The 19,310-nt window shown below is 42.1% G+C and overlaps 1 protein-coding gene across 6 annotated transcripts in view; it reads left to right on the plus strand.

Annotated features, from left to right (window-relative positions):
* Nucleotides 1-19,310, plus strand: part of TXNRD1 (thioredoxin reductase 1) — a 147,016-nt gene that overhangs the window by 63,774 nt on the left and 63,932 nt on the right. Inside the window, exon 1 of one of the 6 annotated variants that reach the window (XM_014865803.3) lies at nt 18,664-18,931. The exons of 2 other annotated variants lie outside the window; for them this stretch is intronic. The gene's annotated coding sequence lies outside the window, so the exon portion shown is untranslated. Of the gene's footprint in view, nt 1-18,663; nt 19,014-19,310 lie in introns of those variants that run through there. 3 more of the 6 variants (XM_044746150.2, XM_014865804.3, XM_070507180.1) reach the window with 3 other exon arrangements.

A 19,310-nucleotide genomic window follows, 5' to 3' on the forward strand; every position in this document is an offset into this window, starting at 1 on the left:
ACATAAAAGTGAACTGGAAAGTTTTCAAAGGAGAAGACTGATCGAGGAGGGAAGTAGCAAAGCTGGAGAAGAGAGACCTCTGTTGGTTATAACCTTTTTTTTGGACATTCTCCTCGTTTTTCAGTTTCTTCCAGGTAAAGAAGTTCTTTAAGTCTATCCGTCTTTCTTATTTTTTGCTTGAACTTGATCAAGCAGGTAGGATTCTGTGTAATATGTAAATTATATCTGCTGACTGTACATTTTATTTAATCTATTCTGTTTGGCTTTCATTTTTCTTCCTTGAGGTTTTCATTGTTTAGTGAGCCTTACCAGTTGGTTTCTCTTATTGACCATTTAGACGCAGCACGCCCCTGGGACACATCATATTCACCTTTAGTCTTTACCTGGTTTATAGCCTTGGTATTACTTTGAGTTTCCTGTTTTTGAAATCATTCTTCCTTTTGACCTTGAGTCTAGTTACAGGTACAGTATTTGCTGGTTGTATGGTAACTTTGTTTTTCACAAATTTGCCTCCTTTCTGGCAAGTCATATCAAATAGTATTTGAATTAAGTATAAATTGAGATCCATTCAGAAATTGTGGAAAGGACATATAAAGACAAGTAATGATAAAGATCCATGGAAGAAGCCATTGGGAGATAGTTGCATGTGACTGGAAATCCCAGGGAAAGAAAAGTTGGTGGGATAAAATTGAAAACCTCTTTCTAGAATCATGGGGCTCATGTTTTTGTTCATGGATCAGAAAATCCCAAAGATTCATCAGTCAAACATTATTAAGAATCTGATCAAGTCCCCAGCATCATCATTTCTATTAGGAAAAGTGGGCCCCTCCAGATCAGGAAGTGTAGGTAACCTTCATGCCTAGAAGCTTGGGGAAGCAGAGTCCTGGGCATTTATAGTCTCAGCCCAGTTTCTGAAGGAACAAAACAACACAGAAGAGACTCAGCCAAAGAGAGAAATGGTAACTGGGATAGAAAGCTCATTTCTAGGGTCAAGAGAAAGGAGGTAGTTGTGGGGGAGGAAACTATTATTTGTTGTTTATAAGACAGATTCTCTAATACAGAGAGAATCAGATAATAGCCGCTACTTATTGAGTGCCTGCTGTTTCATAGAGACTATGCTGGGTTTGTATACAAAGTCACTAATCCACAAGAGCTTTGCAAGGAAAATTTTATCCACATTTTACAGATGAGGAAATTGAGTCCCAGAGGAACCAACTAACTTCCCTTAAATCATATAAGTAGTGGATCTATAATTTGGACATAGGCCTGTCGAATTCCAGTCTATGTTCTTTCCATGATACCATGTTGTTGTCTCCCCTAGCATGACCTTTCTATTCCTCCATCAAGCAAGGTTCTTGCCCCTAAATACTCCGGAGTACATGGAAGGAAATCCCAATAATTAAAATTTCATCTGTGTCAAAAAGTAGCCATTTAAAAATATGTTTTCCTGGATGAGTTAAGTCACTTGCAACTTGATATGAATTAGGGGGCAAAAGCACACAGCAAGCTAATTAAGCTAACAAGATAAAGCAAACGAACATGTCTCTTAAGGATAGGAAAAGTGAGGAGGGTAACATTGGAAGTGGGTGGGCAGCATGTACCAGGTGTTTGGGGAGCATGAACCAGAAGGTAAGGGAGTAGGGGGGCTGGCCCCGTGGCCGAGTGGTTAAGTTCGAGTGCTCTGCTTCGGAGGCCCAGGGTTTCACTGGTTTGGATCCTGGGTGCCGACATGACACTGCTCCTCAAGCCATGCTGAGGTGGCGTCCCACATGCCACAACTAGAAGGACCCACAACTAAAAATACACAACTATGTACCAGGGAGCTTTGGGAGAAAAAGGAAACAATAAAAATCTTTATTAAAAAAAAAAAGAAGAAGGTAAGGGGGTTGACAAGGGTGCCAAAGGGTGGATGGGAGGTCAGTAAAGGCTAACGTCAGCTACTTTGAAATTTTAATTCTGGCAACACTAAACAGATGAGAACCTCCTTCCCTTTACTATGGAAGTGGCCATAGTTCCATAGGTCGTGGCTGGGAGCTCCCACTCACCCCTTGCTTGAAGTCCTGTCTAAGAAAACCTGAAGTATGTGAGTTGGGATAGGTTTGCTAGGACCAGCTTCTGTAGTTGCAGGATGGGAGCCTCTTGCTAGATGAAGGGACCGAGGATCCTCTGTCCTCACTTGTTGCTTCATCACAGCTAAGAAGCGCTCTTCCTTCCCACGCTCACTTACAGTCTGGAACTTGAGCAGCTTGCAGGGGCGGAGCAGGATGCACAGAGGGAGGCAGCAGTTCTCAAAATGTGGCCTGCAGACTCCTGGGGGTGCCGAAGACCTTTCGGGGGTCCTCAAAGTCAAAACTGTTTTCATAATAATAAGACATCATTTACCATTTTACTTGTTTTTGACATTTCATTGATGGTATAAAAGCATGGTAAAACTGCTGATGGCTTAGCGTGAATCAATTAGGGGCACCAAACTGTACTATGTATGTTACAATCTTCACTACCACACACTCACAGTAGGAGAAAAGGTCCATTTTACTTGACTCTGCTCAATTAAGTAGTAAAAATTAACTTTATTAAATCTCAACCCTTTGAGTATACATCTTTTTAATATTCTGTGTGATGAGGAATCTGCATAGTGTTTTTGTGCATGATGTATGATGGTTGTCTCAAGGAAAAGCACTTGTGCATTTAATAGTTTGAGTTGCAAACTGAACTAGCTGCTTTTTTCATGGAACACCTTATATACTTGAAAGAATGACTGACAGTGCAAGTATGGTTATTCAGACTTGGGTATTTGACAGACATTTCCCCCAAAATAAACAAAGTGTGTCTGTCAGTTCAAGGAAAACAACTGACAGTATTTGTTGCCAATGACAAAATTTGAGCTTTCAGGTGAAAATTTGAATTTTATATCTGCCATGTGAGCTTGATAGCTTTTCAAAACTTAGAGACTTTTCTGATGAGGTTGGTGGTAATGTTTATGAATGTGATTTTTTTTGATGTTATATATTGAAATATGTCAACATTTGGAAATATGCATAACTTAGTGAATGAATATTTTCTAAATGATCAATGTATGATCTTACAAAGTCATTTATGGGGAAAAAAGCCGCTCAAAGTATAAGACAGACCAGTGGATTTTAATGTGATAGAGTATGAAAAGTTCATCCATATGGTTTCAGATTCCACACTGCAGCTAACTTTTAATCAACTACTACTTGTTGAGTTTTGGTGTAGTGTCAAAGAATAATATCCACAATTATCTGAAAAATCTATTAAATATTTCTCCTTTTTCCGACTACTTGTCTCTGTGAAATTGAGTTTTCTTCATACACTTCTACCAAAACAACACATATCGCAATAAGTTGGATGCAGAAGCACATATTTGGCTGTCTTTTGTAAAGCCAGACACTAAAAAAATTGCAAAAATATAAAATAATGCCAATCTTCTGACTATATTTTTTTGTTTTGGAAAATATAGTTATTTTTAATTATATTATTTGTGTTAACATGTAATGGATTTATTATTATTAATTTTAAGTGAATTAATAAATACTTTTTAAATGTCTGTTTTAATTTCTAATGTGGTAAATATTGATAGCTATAACCCATATAAACTAAAGTTCTTTGGGGTCCTCAGTAATTCTTAAAAGAGTGTAAAGGGGGGCTGACACCAAAAGTTTGACATCTCTGTTCTAAGGCAGATAGGAAGTGTGAGGGTTAATCCAACCACTTTTGATTCTCTGAGGTTACTTGTCCCCAGCATGGAAGGAGCACTGTCCAACATGTGCAGGGCCTCACAGGCCAGCCTCGTAGGAGAGAGATATGATCTGGTCCATGTCTTCAAGAAGCTTGTAAGTACAGAGCTAGAATTGCTGAGGTGTTCTCTAAGTGCTGGTTTCCTGAGAGAATAGCTTTTTATCTGTTTCTGCCTGCCTCCACAGAGATCCCTCCATAGGCATGATTTTCATACTAGTCTTGGCTACCTAATCACCCCAGTGCCTGGAGCATAGTAGATTCTCAAAGAGCCCGAGGGACAATTGGTAGGCAGGGGTGTTTGGTATAGAATCAGGTAGGTGCGTTTATTCATTGTGCATGTTTATTTAGTGCTTGCTGTATGCTAGGCTCTGTATAAGCACTGGAAATATACGAGGGAACTGGGCAGGTGTGCTTCTTGCTCTTCTGGAGTTAGACTTACTTTTTTTCCTTCAGAAAATCCCCTTTATCCTCCTTTAGAGTGGAGGGCAGTGTGTTGTCTAACTGGACTGGTAATGTAGTGACTGCACAGGGAGTTCCTGTGTTTGCAGTATTTCTCCAAGAAAATCAAGAAGGGAAGCTCCCCTACCACCCCAAAGTTTTCTTCTTCCTTCTTTTGGGCCAGTCTATATAAATTAAGGTTGTTATTTGAGAACAATTGTCAAGATCAATTTGGATCTGCCAAGATTGGTTTTGGAGAGAGGAGCTCAGCTCCCGGAAGACGTTGGCATTATCATCTGTGTGTGGGTAGTGGTAGTAGTCGTAAATGCTCTCCTCCCTCTGCTGGAGGCTGTGCATGTTCTCCTGTTTAATCTTCAAAATACCATCAGTGGGGTAGGTAGTGATATCACCTTCTTATCATGAGGAAACAAGGTGTAGAAAAGTATTAATATACAGGAGATCTGGCTTGCTGGTGAACCCATTGGTAATTCCTGGTCCCTCCCCTCTGCTTCCTCCATCTACTTCCTCAGAAGCTTCCATGACTCGCCCTACGTGCCTTGTGTATGGTGTTCATGGTATTGATACTATGATAGGTGTTCTTGGATGTGGCAGTGACTATTGCAACCAGAGGTTGTGCAACCTGCCATCATGCCAGCTGCATGTTAGCTGTCCCTGTGGATGACACAGGATGTCCCTGTGAGCTGCCACTCACAGAGCTTGTTGATATATGAAGCCTTGTTTCTTGGCCTCGGGTATCTGCCCAGTGGCCTTGATCTGAGTAACAGACGACATCAATGTAATCATCTTAATTTGGTCTGGCAGCTGCTGCCATTCTTCACCTGTTGATGTGAAAACAGATGGAAGGTTTGAGAGGACTTGTGTGACAATTTGCCAGAAGTGTATCTCTGGATGTCATATGTCAGTAGCTTCGGGGTTCTAATGTGTATGCTCCTTGTCCCCGGCTGTTTATAGAGAGCATGGCTTTAATGTCTTCAGCGAGAGGGAGAGGAACTAACATTTGAGTTCCTTTTTTGTACCAGTGTTTTACATCTTTCTCACGTAATCTTCACACCAACCTTGTGAGATTATTGGATTTAATTCTGTTTTACAAGTGAGGAAGCAAATGCTCAGCATTTTAGAAAGTTGCCCAGTGTTGCTGTGTCAAGCCCAGGCCTGTCTGGTTCCCCAGTTGCCTCTTCAGGGATTGCTTTCCTTAAACAAATAAAAACCCCTTGCAAGAAGAGGTACTCTAGGCTAGCGCAGGTCTCACCACTTTGGTATTGATGCTTATTCATTTGACTGGTGTGTTTTGGGCGCCTATTTATGTGCTAAGCACTGGCAGGAGAAAAAAGATGAATAAGGTGCATCTACAGACAACTAATCTTCGACAAAGGAGCTAAGAACATACAGTGGAGAAAGGAAAGTGTCTTCAATAAATGGTGTTGGAAAACCTGGACAGCCACATGCAAAAGAATGAAAGTAGACCATTATCTTTCGCCATGCACAAAAATTAACTCAAAATGGATCAAAGACTTGAAGGTAAGACCTGAAACCATAAAACTTCTAGAAGAAAATATAGGCAGTACACTCTTTGACATCAGTCTTAAAAGGATGTTTTCAAATACCATATCTTCTTGGACAAGGGAAACAAAAGAAAAAATAAGTTGGAGTTCAGACTGAAGAGCTTCTGCAAGGCAAAGGAAACCAATCAAAACGAAAAGACAACTCACCAATTGGGAGAAAATATTTGCAAATTATGTATCTGACAAGGGGTTAATCACCATCATATATAAAGAACTCACACAACTGAACAACAAAAAAGCAACCCAATCAAAAAATGGGCAGAGGATATGAACAGACATTTCTCCAAAGAAGATATACAGATGGCCAATAGACACATGAAAAGATGTTCAGCATCACTAATCATCAGGGAAATGCAAATCAAAACTACACTAAGAGGAGCCGGCCCTGTGGCCGAGTGATTAAATTTGTGTGCTCCACTTCGGCGGCCCAGGGTTCGGATCCTGGGTGCAGACATGGCACCGCTCATTAGGCCATGTTGAGGCGGCATCCCACATGCCACAACTAGAAGGACCCACAACTAAAATATAGAACTATGTACTGGGGGGATTTGGGGAGAAAACAGGAAAAAAAAAAAAAAAGAAGATTGGCAACAGTTGTTAGCTCAGGTACCAATCTTTAAAAAAAAATAAAAAAACCCCACTACACTAAGATAGCACCTTACACCCGTTAAAATGGCTATAATCATCAAGACAAAAATCAAAAAGTGTTGGAGAGGTTGTGGGGAAAAGGGAACCCTCATACACTGCTGGTGGGAATGCAAACTGGTGCTGCCACTATGGAAAACAGTATGGAGATTTCTCAAAAAACTAAAAATAGAAATAGCATATGACCCAGCTATCCCACTACTGGGTATCTATCCAAAGAGCTTGAAATCAACAATTCAAAGAGACTTAGGCACCCCTATGTTCATTGCAGCATTATTCACAATAGCCAAGATGTGGAAGCAACCCAAGTGCCCATCGACTGCTGATTGGATAAAGAAGTTGTGGTGTATATATACAAGCAAAACTACTCAGCCATAAAAGAAGACAAAATCGTCCCATGTGCAACAACGTGGATGGACTTTGAGGGTATGATGTTAAACGAAATAAGCCAGACAGACAAAGACAAACACCATATGATTTCACTCATATGTGGAAGATAAACAAGTATACCAACAAAGACAACAGTTCAGTGGTTACCAGGGGGAAGGGGGCTGGGGGTGGGCACAAAGAGTGAAGGGGAGCACTTATATGGTGACAGACAAATAATAATGTACAACTGAAATTTCACAATATTGTAAACTATTATGACCTCAATAAAAAAAATCGGTACATGCATTTTGTATTACATGTACATCCACACATAACGTACATACACCAGAACATGTGGAAATATTCCTCTTCTGCACTCCATTTGTTTTAAGTCTCTCAGTGTCCCATTTCAATTCTAGACTAAAGAATACTTTGTTAATGTAGAAAACCATTGGTCAGCAGAGCTTCAGGGGTACAGGCTGAACTGCAGTAAACTCTCAGATGTCTTGTCTTATAAAACAAGATCAAGTACTCTCATCACCAGCCAAGAAGCTGTGTGAGTATTAATAGTGGTGAACAACTTTTAGATCCTACAGATGAAACAAGTGCCATATAGCTGCTTCTTGTTATTAACCTCTAAATTCTTAAGCCCCATTAGGCAGCTGATATTGAGAGGAACATCCCCTCTAATTTCTCCAAGAGCTGAAATTCCAGAATCCCAAGACGTTGATGACTACAGGCATTGATAGAGGGCTATGGTCACTCTTGGAGCTGAGCCTGAAGTAGCCTTGGATCTTCCTGGTTAGCAACTAATACTCCAGACCCTGATTTGAACTGAGAGTGACCTGTGTCTCATTTATAACATTAGATGTATTCAGACCAACTTTTCCACTCTGAAGACAGATGAAAACAGTGAGTTTTCTTTGTACTTAGCAACTATTAAGAAATAATACTAGGTTTTAAAAAATATTTTACGTTATTACAAGTTCTTAATAATTTTCTCAGTTGCTATAAAATATTCCATATAATATATTTACTTAGCCATTCCTCTATGGTTGGACAAATAGTCTGTTGCAAATTTTTTGCTATTATGGAAGAACAGGTTAGAAATATTTTTCTTTTTACATAAAGTTTTTGCCGTATTTATAATTATTTTCTTCTTATTTTTTTTGATTCTTAATGCCTTTTTTTTTTGGAGGAAGATAAGCCCTGAGCTAACTGCTGCCAATCCTCCTCTTTTTGCTGAGGAAGACTGGCCCTGAGCTAACATCCATGCCCATCTTCCTCTACTTTATATGTGGGATGCCTACCACAGCATGGCTTGTCAAGCGGTGCCATGTCTGCACCCGGGATCCGAACCAGCAAACCCCGGGCCGCTGAAGCAGAACATGTGCACTTAAATGCTGCACCGTGGGGCCGGCCCCTATAATTATTTTCTTAGGATAGATTACTGGAATGGATTTCTGGGCCAGAGTGAACATTTCTAAAGTTCTAGAACCTTTTAAATGATGCATACTAATTGATAGCTCTACAAACTCAATGAGTTTTTTTGTTTTTTTTTTTTAAAGATTTTATTATTTCCTTTTTCTCCCCAAAGCCCCCCGGTACATAGTTGTATATTCTTCATTGTGGGTTCTTCTAGTTGTGGTATGTGGGACGCTGCCTCAGCGTGGTCTGATGAGCAGTGCCATGTCCGCGCCCAGGATTCGAACCAACGAAACACTGGGCTGCCTGCAGCAGAGCGCGCGAACTTAACCACTCGGCCACGGGGCCAGCCCCTAAACTCAATGAGTTTTTAAAAATTACTGTGCAGAGCTAAAAATAAAAAGTTCAGCTAGTGATGCTAGTAACATCTTGGTTTTGCCTGTAGAACAGCTGAGTTTGGTTCGTCTGAAGGGATTTGTATAATAATCTCCATATAAACCATACATTTGTCTCCTATTTAATTCATAAGTATAGAGGCACCATAATATGGTCATTATATTATGGTAGTAAGCTGGAAAATACTTTGTCTTCTTAGAAAGGCCAGTGAGGGGCTCGCCCCAGGGCCGAGTGGTTAAGTTCATGTGCTCCACTTCGGTGGCCCAGGGTTTCACCAGTTCTGATCCTGGGCATGGACCTAGCACTGCTCATCACGCCATGCTGAGGCAGCATCCCACATAGCACAACCAGAAGGACTTACAATTAGAATATACAACTATGTACTGGGGGGCTTTGGGGAGGAGAAGAAGAAGAAGAAGAGAAAAAAGATTGGCAACAGATGTTAGCTCAGGTGCCAATCTAAAAAAAAAGGCCAGTTACTGAACACTGAACCAGAGGCCTAGTAAATTCACTTAATTGTTAACACTGAAGCCTGTGAAAGAGAGTAGGAGGGAGTCCAGCTTCCTTCACTGCAGCACAGCCTCAAAAGAGTACCTGAGATTATTGAAAGATTAAATAAGCATTGTAAATCTGTAGATAAAGGAGTTCAGAAATATTTTGGTGGAGAACTACATTGTTTGTTGAAAATTAGCTGTCCATAGATGTGCGGTTCTATTTCTGGGCTTTCAGTTCTGTTCCATTAATCTCTGTGCCTGTTTTTGTACCAGTACCATGCTGTTTTGATTACTATAGCTTTGTAGTTGCATGTACCAATTTTTAAAGAAGTTCTCATGTCCTTTCCACTTCTTTTAGCAAGTTGTTTAAAAAAATTATGTTTGGGGCTGGCCCCGTGGCTGAGTGGTTAAGTTCGCACACTCTGCTTTGGCAGTCCAGGGTGTCGCTGGTTCGGATCCTGGCCGTGGACATGGCACTGCTCATCAGGCCATGCTGAGGTGGCGTCCCACATAGCACAACCAGAGGCACTCACAACTAGAATATACAACTATGTACTGGGGGGCTTTGGGGAGAAGAAAAAAAAGAAGATTGCCAACAGATGTTAGCTCAGGTGTCAATCTTTAAAAAAAAGAAAATTATGTTTTTCTACTGTCAGGGAAACAAGCAGCTCTGAGTAATGAGAATGGATGCACTGTGGCAAATGGCATGCTAATTAAAGGAAGGATGAATGGGTTACACCCTTGAATTAAGTATTGAAAAGCATCCACTGGGGCCGGCCTGGTGGTGCAGCAGTTAAGTTTGCATGTTCTGCTTCAGCGGCCCGGGGTTCACCGGTTCGGATCCCAGGTGCGGACATGGCACCGCTTGACAAGCCATGCTGTGGTAGGCATCCCACATATAAAGTAGAGGAAGATGGGCATGGATGTTAGCTCAGGGCCAGTCTTCCTCAGCAAAAAGGCTTAAAAAAAAATAAGCTTAAAAAGATAAGCTCAGGGCTTATCTTCCTAAAAAAAAAAAAAAAAAATCTACTGTAACACATTATTGACAGTTACTGTGAATAACTTGTAAAAGGGGAAAATCTAAACTCTTAACCACACTGAGGTCTTCCTAGATTTACACCATGCATAAGGACATAATGATATAATTTAAATATTGAATACCTACCATATTCTGAGCCTTTTACATCTACTTACTTAATTTCTACAACCACCACATGAGGTGTAGGTACTATATTACCATTTTGCAGGTGAATAAACTGAGGCACAGAGCGGTAACAGAACTTGCCTAAGGGCAGGCAGCTTGTCAGCAGAAAAGCCAGGTTATGTGTCTTCAGAGGAGGCTGCCATAACTATTGGGCTATACTGCTTGTTAGCAGAAAGCCAGATGAGACTGTGGGATAAGCTCCAATATTTGCAAAAGACGGGGCCTGGGCACATTTGAAGGCAGGAGGGCTTGAATAGTCCTGGATATAAAATAGGGACAGGATGTTTAAGGGATGTGGGATCCCTAGGATCACTTGGAATTGGAAAAGGTTGTGGGGCTCTGGTGGAGGTGAGCTTCAGCAGAGAGAACAATCTTTATCCTTGTCTTCTGAGGTTGCTGTGAAGAGGAGATGTAGGAGGGAAAGGAGCTCGTACCTGATAACCTTGAGCTTTTGGGTGATGTGCTGGAACTGGCTGCCAGCCCAAGAGAGCCATTGGTAAACATGCAGGAATTTTGCTAGCAGGTTGGTGGCTTGAAATCAGCCCAAGAGGGAGTATTTATACCACAGAAATTGGCAAATGCTACAGATGAGGGCTTCTCCCCCTGACTACCCAAAGCTGGTTTACCAGAACACCTTAGACTCTCTTCTCTTCTCCCCTTCAGTAAAGTTCAAAAGCCTGCTGAAGTGCCAGTTGAATTCAAACCTCGACTGAGTGCCTACTGTGGGAAAGGCACTGTGCCAGGTCCTGGGAAAACAAAGACCAGCCCCTCAAGTGAAAATACTGTGGTGGAGAGAGAAGAGTCTGAGGGCATAAATCCTGGACTAGCTGTCAGACCTTGGGCCACTCACTTAAACTTGGTTCACTCATTTGCAAATGGAGATGATAATACACATCCCAAAGGGTTATTGGATGACTAGAGAGAACGTGTAAAGTTTCTGGCAAACAGGTGCTCACTAAGTGACAGTTCTGAGAGTGGCAGACGTGTAAACAGATGGCTTTAGCATAGCTTGATGTAAGAAATAAAGGAGTGACTGGTTCTATGTTTGATGAGAGAAGGCTTCACAGTGATCATGGTCCCCCAGGCAGGATTTCGCAGTTTTCAGGGTGGATGACTCATGGATGAAGTTTGCCCTGGTCCTTGTCAGAAAGTTAATGCTGCTTTTTTAGTCCTTACAGCATGTTGCTTTTACTTCCTTTTAGCTTGTACCTCACTGTACGTTATTGAAATGTAAGACAAACAGTGGATTTGAAGCTAGGCACACCTGGATTTATATCCTCACTCCAACACACCTACTTTGTGACCTTTGGCAAGATTTTTAACTTCCTGGAATTTCAGTTTCTAATTTTGTATTATGGGTGTAATACTTGGATGATTTTGAGGATTAACCAAGAACGTAGGGAAAAGAGCCAGACACCTGGCTGCCTTGTGAACCTCAAACTGAATCCAATATATTTATGGTTTCATCTCCCTTGATACTTCTGCATCTTGTGCAAAAACACACTGTATCTTTCCTAGTGCTGAGTCTTTGTACATATTGTTCCCTCTGCCTGGAAAAATTCCGTTCAAGAGGTAGAATGGCATCATGGTGAGAGCCAAGGGCTGGATGTCAGTCTCAGCTCTGCCAATTATTAGCTAGGTGACCATAGGCAAGATAATTATCCTCTCTATCCCTCAGGTTTTTTCAGCTGTAAAGCGAGGAGATAATAGCATCTTATTCACTGGATTGTGTGAGGATTAAATTACTCACGAGAAGACCTAGGTTTATGCCTGGCGCATAATAAGCACTGAAAAATTCTTAGGCATCACTCCCACTCCCATCGCTCCTACCTTCATTATTCCTCCAGATATGGTCCAAATATCACTTGCTTTGTGAAGCCTTCCCCAATTTTCCCACACCGTTATTCGCTTCCCCTCTGTGAAGTTGATGGACGATCACGTTTTGAGCACCTACTCTGTTGCAGGCACGCTCCTAGGCATATTACAGATGTCGTTTTACTCAGACCACCCAATATGTTCTTATTTATTATCCCAGCTACCCTCTGGGGTAGATCAAATTCTTGAAAGTCATTTGCCTTTATAGGAAGACTGAGAAGCCCCAACAGTTACCATATAAAAACTTTTTTTTCCTTTCCTCTCTGGAAAAAGATGGAATCCACAAATTAACTAGTAATATCCCCATTAACAAATATTTATTGAGCAATTACTGTGTGTGGGTACTGTATTAAATTCTGGGAACATGGTGAGCATAAATAATCCTGGTCCCTGCGCACATGTGGCTATTTTCATTTAAATTAAACAAATAAAATAAAAACTTCAGATCTGTACTTGCGCTAGCCATATTTTAAGTGTTCGTGTGGTTAGTGGCTATTGGGTTGGACAGTGCTGATATAGAACATTCCTGTCATCACAGAAAGTTCTCTTGAACTGTCTGTTCTAGAGGAGGAGGCTGACATCGATCAGATAATCATAAAGGAACAGATAATTGTAACTGTGTTAAGTACTAAGCAGAAAGAATATATGGTAACACAGGGCATTTCATAGGGGGATTTGACCTATTTAACAGCTTCCTTAGGGAAGACATGTTGAACTAAGATTTGATGAGTGATTGGGAGTTAGCAAAGCCCCGTGGTTGGGTAATTAAAGAGATTTAAAAGGGCTAACGGCTGTGGCATAGAGATTAAGGGGAGGTTCTGGTGAGATAAAGAGTAGAAGGGTCACAGGGGCCTTGTAGAAAGAGGATGAAGAAGCTGAGAGGCTGAGTATCTTGATTCTTTTGTCAGTGGTAGAACCTAGATTTGACTTAAAAGTTTATGTTGCATAATAGATGTATATTCAAAGGACTGTACTTCTGGAATGATCTCCCTTCACTCCCTTCCTCCTTGGAAATTGCCAGATTTCCCTCTACTGGATGATTCCTTCAGCATAAAAACATGCTATAATAATTTCCTTCTACATGAAACAAAAAACCTTCCTTGACCCTACATCCCTCTTCAGCTACTTTCCCATTTTTCTGTTTTTATAGCAAAACTCCTTGAAAAAGTTGGCTATACCTACTTACTACCTCTACTTCCTTATTTTCTGTTTCTTCTTGAATTTTCTCTAATTGGGCTTTCTTTCCCCCCATCATTTTCATAAAATTCAGCAATGACTTCTATGACTCCGTCCTTATCTTGCAGGATTTCTCAGCAGCACTTGATATAGTTGATCTTCTTTTTTAGAGCACTTTTTCATTGGCTTCTGAGACACTACCTTCTCTGGGTTTTCCTTCTGCCTCCCTCCAGCTCCTTCTCAAGCTCCTTTGCTGGACTCTTCTCCTTTGCAGTTTGCCAGGGCTCAGTCCTGGACTGTCTTCATTTCTCTAAATATATTGACTCCCTGGGTAATTTCAGCTAGTCCCATAGTGTGATGGTTAATTTTATGTGTCAAGTTGGTGCCCAGTTGTTTGGTCAAATACCAGTTTAGGGGCTGGCCCCGTGGCCGAGTGGTTAAGTTTGTGCACTCCACTTCAGCGGCCCAGGGTTCGGATCCTGGGTGCAGAACTAGCACTGCTCATCAAGCCATGCTGGGGCTGCGTCCCATGTGCCACAGCTAGAAGGACCCACAACTAAAAATATATATATACAACTATGTACTGGGGGGCTTTGGGGAGAAGAAGGAAAAATAAAATCTTTAAAACAAAACAAAAACAAAAACACCATTCTTGATGTTGCCGTGAAGGTACTTTCTAGATGTGATTAACACTGAAATCAGCAGACTTTAAGTAAAGCAGATTACCCTCCATGATGTGAGTCAGTTTCATCCAGACAGTTGAAGTCCTTAGAGAAAAGATCGAGGTCTCCTGAAGAGGAAGGAATTGTGCCTCCAGACTGCCTTCAGACTCAAGACTGCAACATCGACTCCTGCTGGAATCCCAGCCTGCCAGCCTGCCCTATGGTTTCAGACTTGCCAGCCCCCACAATCATATGAGCCAGTTCCTTAAAATAAATCTCTCTCTCTATATATATACATCTTATTGGTTCTATTTCTCTGCAGAACCCTAACTAATATACATGGCATTGAGTATGTTTTATATTTGACTCCCAAATTTTTATTTCTAGCCCTGAGTTCTTGCCTTAATTCCAGATTTGCATGTCCAACTGCCTCCTCAACACCTCCATTTGGATAACTAATAGGTCTCTCAAACCACACTATGGATTTGTCCCAAACTATTGCTTTCCATTGCATTGCAGTGCCATCTTTCCTCCTCCTCCCTGAGTGTTCCCCCTTTTCATTAAAGAGTGCCTCCATTTACCCAGTTGCCAAGGCCAAAACTCTGGACTCATCACTGATTTTTCTCTCTTTTACATCTCTCATGCCCTCCATCTACAAAAATTATTAGCTTTACCTTCAAATACATCTTCCCTCACTAATCCAAGCCTTCATCATCTCTAGCTTGGACCACCACAGTAACTTCCTAACTGGTCTATGTTCCTCTACTCTAAGTCCCTTCCCCCCTCTTAGGCTGTTCTCCACACAGCAGAGCAATCCTTTTAGAACAGGAACTAGATCACTTCCCTTTCCTCTCTCAACACTCTGGCTTCTTATCACACTTAGAATGAAATCCAAAGTCCTGACTATGGCCCTTGGGATCTGACCCCTGGCTACTCCTCCCACCTCACTGCTTACTGCTTTCTTCCTTGCTCACTGTGCTTTAGACCCACTGGCTCCCTTACAGATCTTTGGACAAGTCAAGCAGGCTCCCCACTTAGGCGTTAGTACTTCCTGTTTCCTCTGCTTCCACAGATTTCCCCCCAGATACTCTTATGGCCTGCTCCCTTGTTTCCCTCTGGTCTCTGCTCAAGTGCCATATTCTTAGATCTTTCCTGGACCCCTCCCCTCCGCACACACACACACTACTTTATTCTACTTCAGAATTCTACAAAGAATTCTTTCAAAAAAGTTTTTTGTCCCCTGTGAAGGGGAGCAATGAAATGGAGTCGTAACTATGGGGTTGGGCACATGGGAGGCTTTTTTTAAATAGAAAAACTACAGTGTGTTTGTATGATGATGGGAGTGATCAGGTACAGAACAAAACATTGATGATGCCAAGGAGGGAGGCTAATTTCAGGAGTGAAGTTATTGAAGACTCAGAAGACAAGAAAAGATGAGAATCTGCACACAAGTGGAGAAGTTGGCCTTCATTAAAGGAGTGAAGGCAGGGAATATAGCAGCTTGGGGGTTGAGAGGAAAATAGGGGGGAGTCCTGTCTGATTGCTTCTATTTTTTTAAAGTAGAAAACAGGTCATGAGCTAATGGGAAGGTGTAGGTGTATTAGAGTTTTGAGAAAAGAGGAGTAAGTATGAAATAGTCACTTTGGAAACTGAGAAAGCAAATATAGTAGAGACGCAAAGGATTGCTAGGCAGCTTTGGGGACACTGAGGTTTGTGCTCTTGACTGTAAAGTGAAATCACTTTTAATTTCTGTGTTTTCTCCACCAGTGTTTTGCCTAAGTAGGGTGCAGAATGTATGGACATCTAGAACAAGGGTGGGCCTTGCCAAGTCAGTACAGTTGAGGAGTTTGGACTTCATTTGGACTTTAACTTGAGGGTCCTAGGGAGCTATTGAAGGTTTGAAAAGAGAAGATTAGGGTGTCAGAAAGGTTGTTCTAGCTTAGTGTGGTGTATATGTGTATGAGAGAGGCGTATGGTAAGAGGAACAGTAGTTTAGTGCAATAGTACCCTTGATCAAACACCTGCACAGATCTGTTTATAGTGTGCTTAGATGACAGCTCAGGAACATAGAGGGTCTTTTCCAGCATTTTCTGAGTACTTACTGTATATAAGCAGGTTCTGGGAGGACAAGGTAAATCAAACAAGGGTTTGCCTTCCCAAAGCTCTCTTGGATTTAAATGGTTTGTAATAATTTTTAGGTATTTGGGGACACAGAAGAGGGAAGGAGTGATTAACAATGGGTGGGAATCAGGGAACACCTCCCAGAGGAGGTGACATTTCAGATGAGCTTTGAAGGAGTATGCCCTTAGGGAGGGAAGATAATTTTAGGCAGGGGGAATAACATGAGATGTAAAATGTATGACTAGAACAAATGCTGTATGATGGGAAATTGTGGGAGATGAAGCACTTCTTCCACTAACCAGCAACTAAAAAGAACTAAGGAGTTTGTATTTTGTGACAAGGGTCAGCCATCTGGGCCCTTCACTGTAGCAGGAAGGATTTCAAAGAAAAGTGAAGGTTTTTAAAAATGGTTTTAAAAAAATTTTACTTAAAAAAAAAACCTACATGGAGCTACTCTAGGGATCTCTGCTATAATTTGCTCACTTAAGAACAGTGTGAAGTTCAACAGCCAAGACGTGGAAGCAACCCAAGTGCCCATCAATTGATGACAGGATAAAGAAGACGTGGTGTATATATACAATGGAATACTAGTCAGCCATGAAAAAAGGACAGAATCGTCCCATTTATAACAACATGGGTGGACCTCGAGAGTATGATGTTAAGTGAAATAAGCCAGACAGAGAAAGACAAACACCATATGATTTCACTCATATGTGGAAGATAAACAAACACATGGACAAAGAGAACAGATTAGTAGTTACCAGAGGGGAAGGGGGTTGGGAGTTGGGCGAAAGCAGTAAAGGGGCACATATGTATGGTGACAGATAAAAATTAGACTATTGGTGGTGAGCACGATGCAGTCTACACAGAAACTGATAAATAATAACGTACACCCGAAATTACACAATGTTATAGACCATTATGACCTCAATGAAATAATCAGAAAAAAACAGAACAGTGTGAAGTTAAAATGCCTTATCTAGCCTTTTCTGGTATACTGTTAAAAAATGGTAATTATGGTAACCCTGACCTCTCTGTCATAAAAGGTTCTTAGAAATCAATCCTTATCACTTGCTTTTAGTACGTTATTTCAAGTTAAATGATTTTAAAATCCCTCTCTATCCTAAGACGTACTTTTGAAATAAACTGTAGTTTCTATATATTTTTAAGAATGAGGAGTTTATGACCCTAGTTGGTGGGTTGTAATTGTGTAGATTAGATGGTATAAAGCATATAAAATAGTTAATACACAGCTTGGCACAGCAGCCAGGAATAAATGTTGTTTTCTCCCTAAGTCCCAGCTTGCTTTTTTTCCCTCATGTTATTCATTCTTTGCTCCTTAAATCACATTGTTTCCTGAACACCTATATGATAGAACCATCCTCCTTCTAAGGACCCCAGAGTCAGGTGAGGCGCGCACTCACTAAATAACCATCATGCAGAAAGAGTGTCAGTGTAGAGAGAGTGTGTGTGTGTGTGTGTGTGTAGCTGAGAGGCTACACCAGACCTCCAACTTGTGCTTTGGAATGAGCTCAAAGGAGCAAATTATGGTTACCTGCCAGTTCAGAGAGATGTGGCTTCTTGCTACCTTAAGAAGCCAGCAACCCTTTCACCCCTGTGTGCTTCAGTCTGGCAGGATCCAGACAAAGAAGTGGGAAAGACATTCATTTATTTATTCAGCACATATTGGTCGCTACCTTCCAGTGCAAGGTGCTGAGTAAGAATGAGTAGGGCAGGGAAGTATGGGCAGCTGCAGGTGGCTTGGCATGGCTGGAGTTAAACACACTCTCAGTTTTCCTTAAAACAAACATGACAGACCAAAACTTGAGTAGTTAAGGGGGAAGTACTGTAAGGGGAAGTTATGTGTTGGTGAGAATTTGTCATTTTCTTTCCAGGATTAGTCAGGATGGACTAGATGTTTCTTCTAGCCTGATAACTTCCTTTAGGGAGTTGCCAGACTGACTAATCCATTACCTTAGGGCAACGGGTCCCAAACTTTGCGGCTCACAGGAATTACCCAGGGAGTTTAAAAAATTCAGATGGGGGCCGGCCCGTGGCCAGTGGTTAAGTTCATGCCCTCCGCTTCCTCTGCCCAGGGTTTCACCGGTTGGGATCCTGGGCGCCGACATGGCACCACTCATCAGGCCATGCTGAGGCGGCATCCCACATGCCACAACTAGAAGGACTCACAACTGAAAAAATAGACAACTATGTACGGGGGGAGGGGGGCTTTCGGGAGAAAAAGGAAAAAATCAAATCAAATAAAAAAAAACCCTCAGATGCCCAGGTGGCACCCAATACGGATCACATCAGATCGTGTGTGTGTGTGTGTGGGTGGGAGCCAGGCGGCAGTATTATTCAGGATCCTCCCGTGATTACAATGGGCAGCAGAGGTCTGGAGTTTGCCCTAGGGCATAGTACAGTTTTGTTCAGTTAAAACACTCTTATTTTGGTTCTGGTTCCAAACGTTCCTTAAATTGTTTTTGCTCGTTTCTTGGGTTGGGGGCGCTATGAGCAGGAAGAGGATGTGGTGTCACCCAATTAGGAGATCTCGCTTTGCCAAACCCATTCGCGTAGGTTGCCAGGGCTGCACGAGGAGTGGATTTTTGCTTTGTCATTCTGACTCTGGCTGTTAGCCCGCCGGTTCAGAGAAGGGCGTGGCTTCTCGTAGCCACTAGAAACCAGCAACCCCGCCGCCTCAGTTTGCTCCAGTCCCGCATTGCATCGGAGCGGAAGGTCGTGGGAGTCAGGCGGAGAGGCTGACAGCCTAGAGCTCGCGTTCACGTAAGCTTTGGGTTAACTGCACGCGGACCGGCTCCGAGCCTGGAGGCTGTGGGCACGTCGGGCCGGGAGCGTCCGCCTGTCGGTGCGTGCGAGTCCCGGGCGGGGGGTGGCCGAGGGGTCGCTGAGCCGGCCGAGGCTTTGCTGTGGCCGCCGCGCTTCTGGGCCGCGGGCATGGTTTCGCCCGGGTCGTGAGAGCTCAGCCTGTGGTAGGCGAGACCGGCCCCCTGTCGGCGGCCCGTTTCCTTCCTTTAGCTCTTCTTTGTAGGTACAGTCTGCAGAATATCTGAGAAAATGAGTGTTTGTATCTTGAAATGTAGATCATAGCGTGGTGAATAGATTGACAGACCCTCAGTCGCATTAAGAGAGTAAAGATTTAAGG

Source organism: Equus asinus, chromosome 4 (assembly GCF_041296235.1).
Source record: "Equus asinus isolate D_3611 breed Donkey chromosome 4, EquAss-T2T_v2, whole genome shotgun sequence".
Taxonomy (NCBI): domain Eukaryota; kingdom Metazoa; phylum Chordata; class Mammalia; order Perissodactyla; family Equidae; genus Equus; species Equus asinus.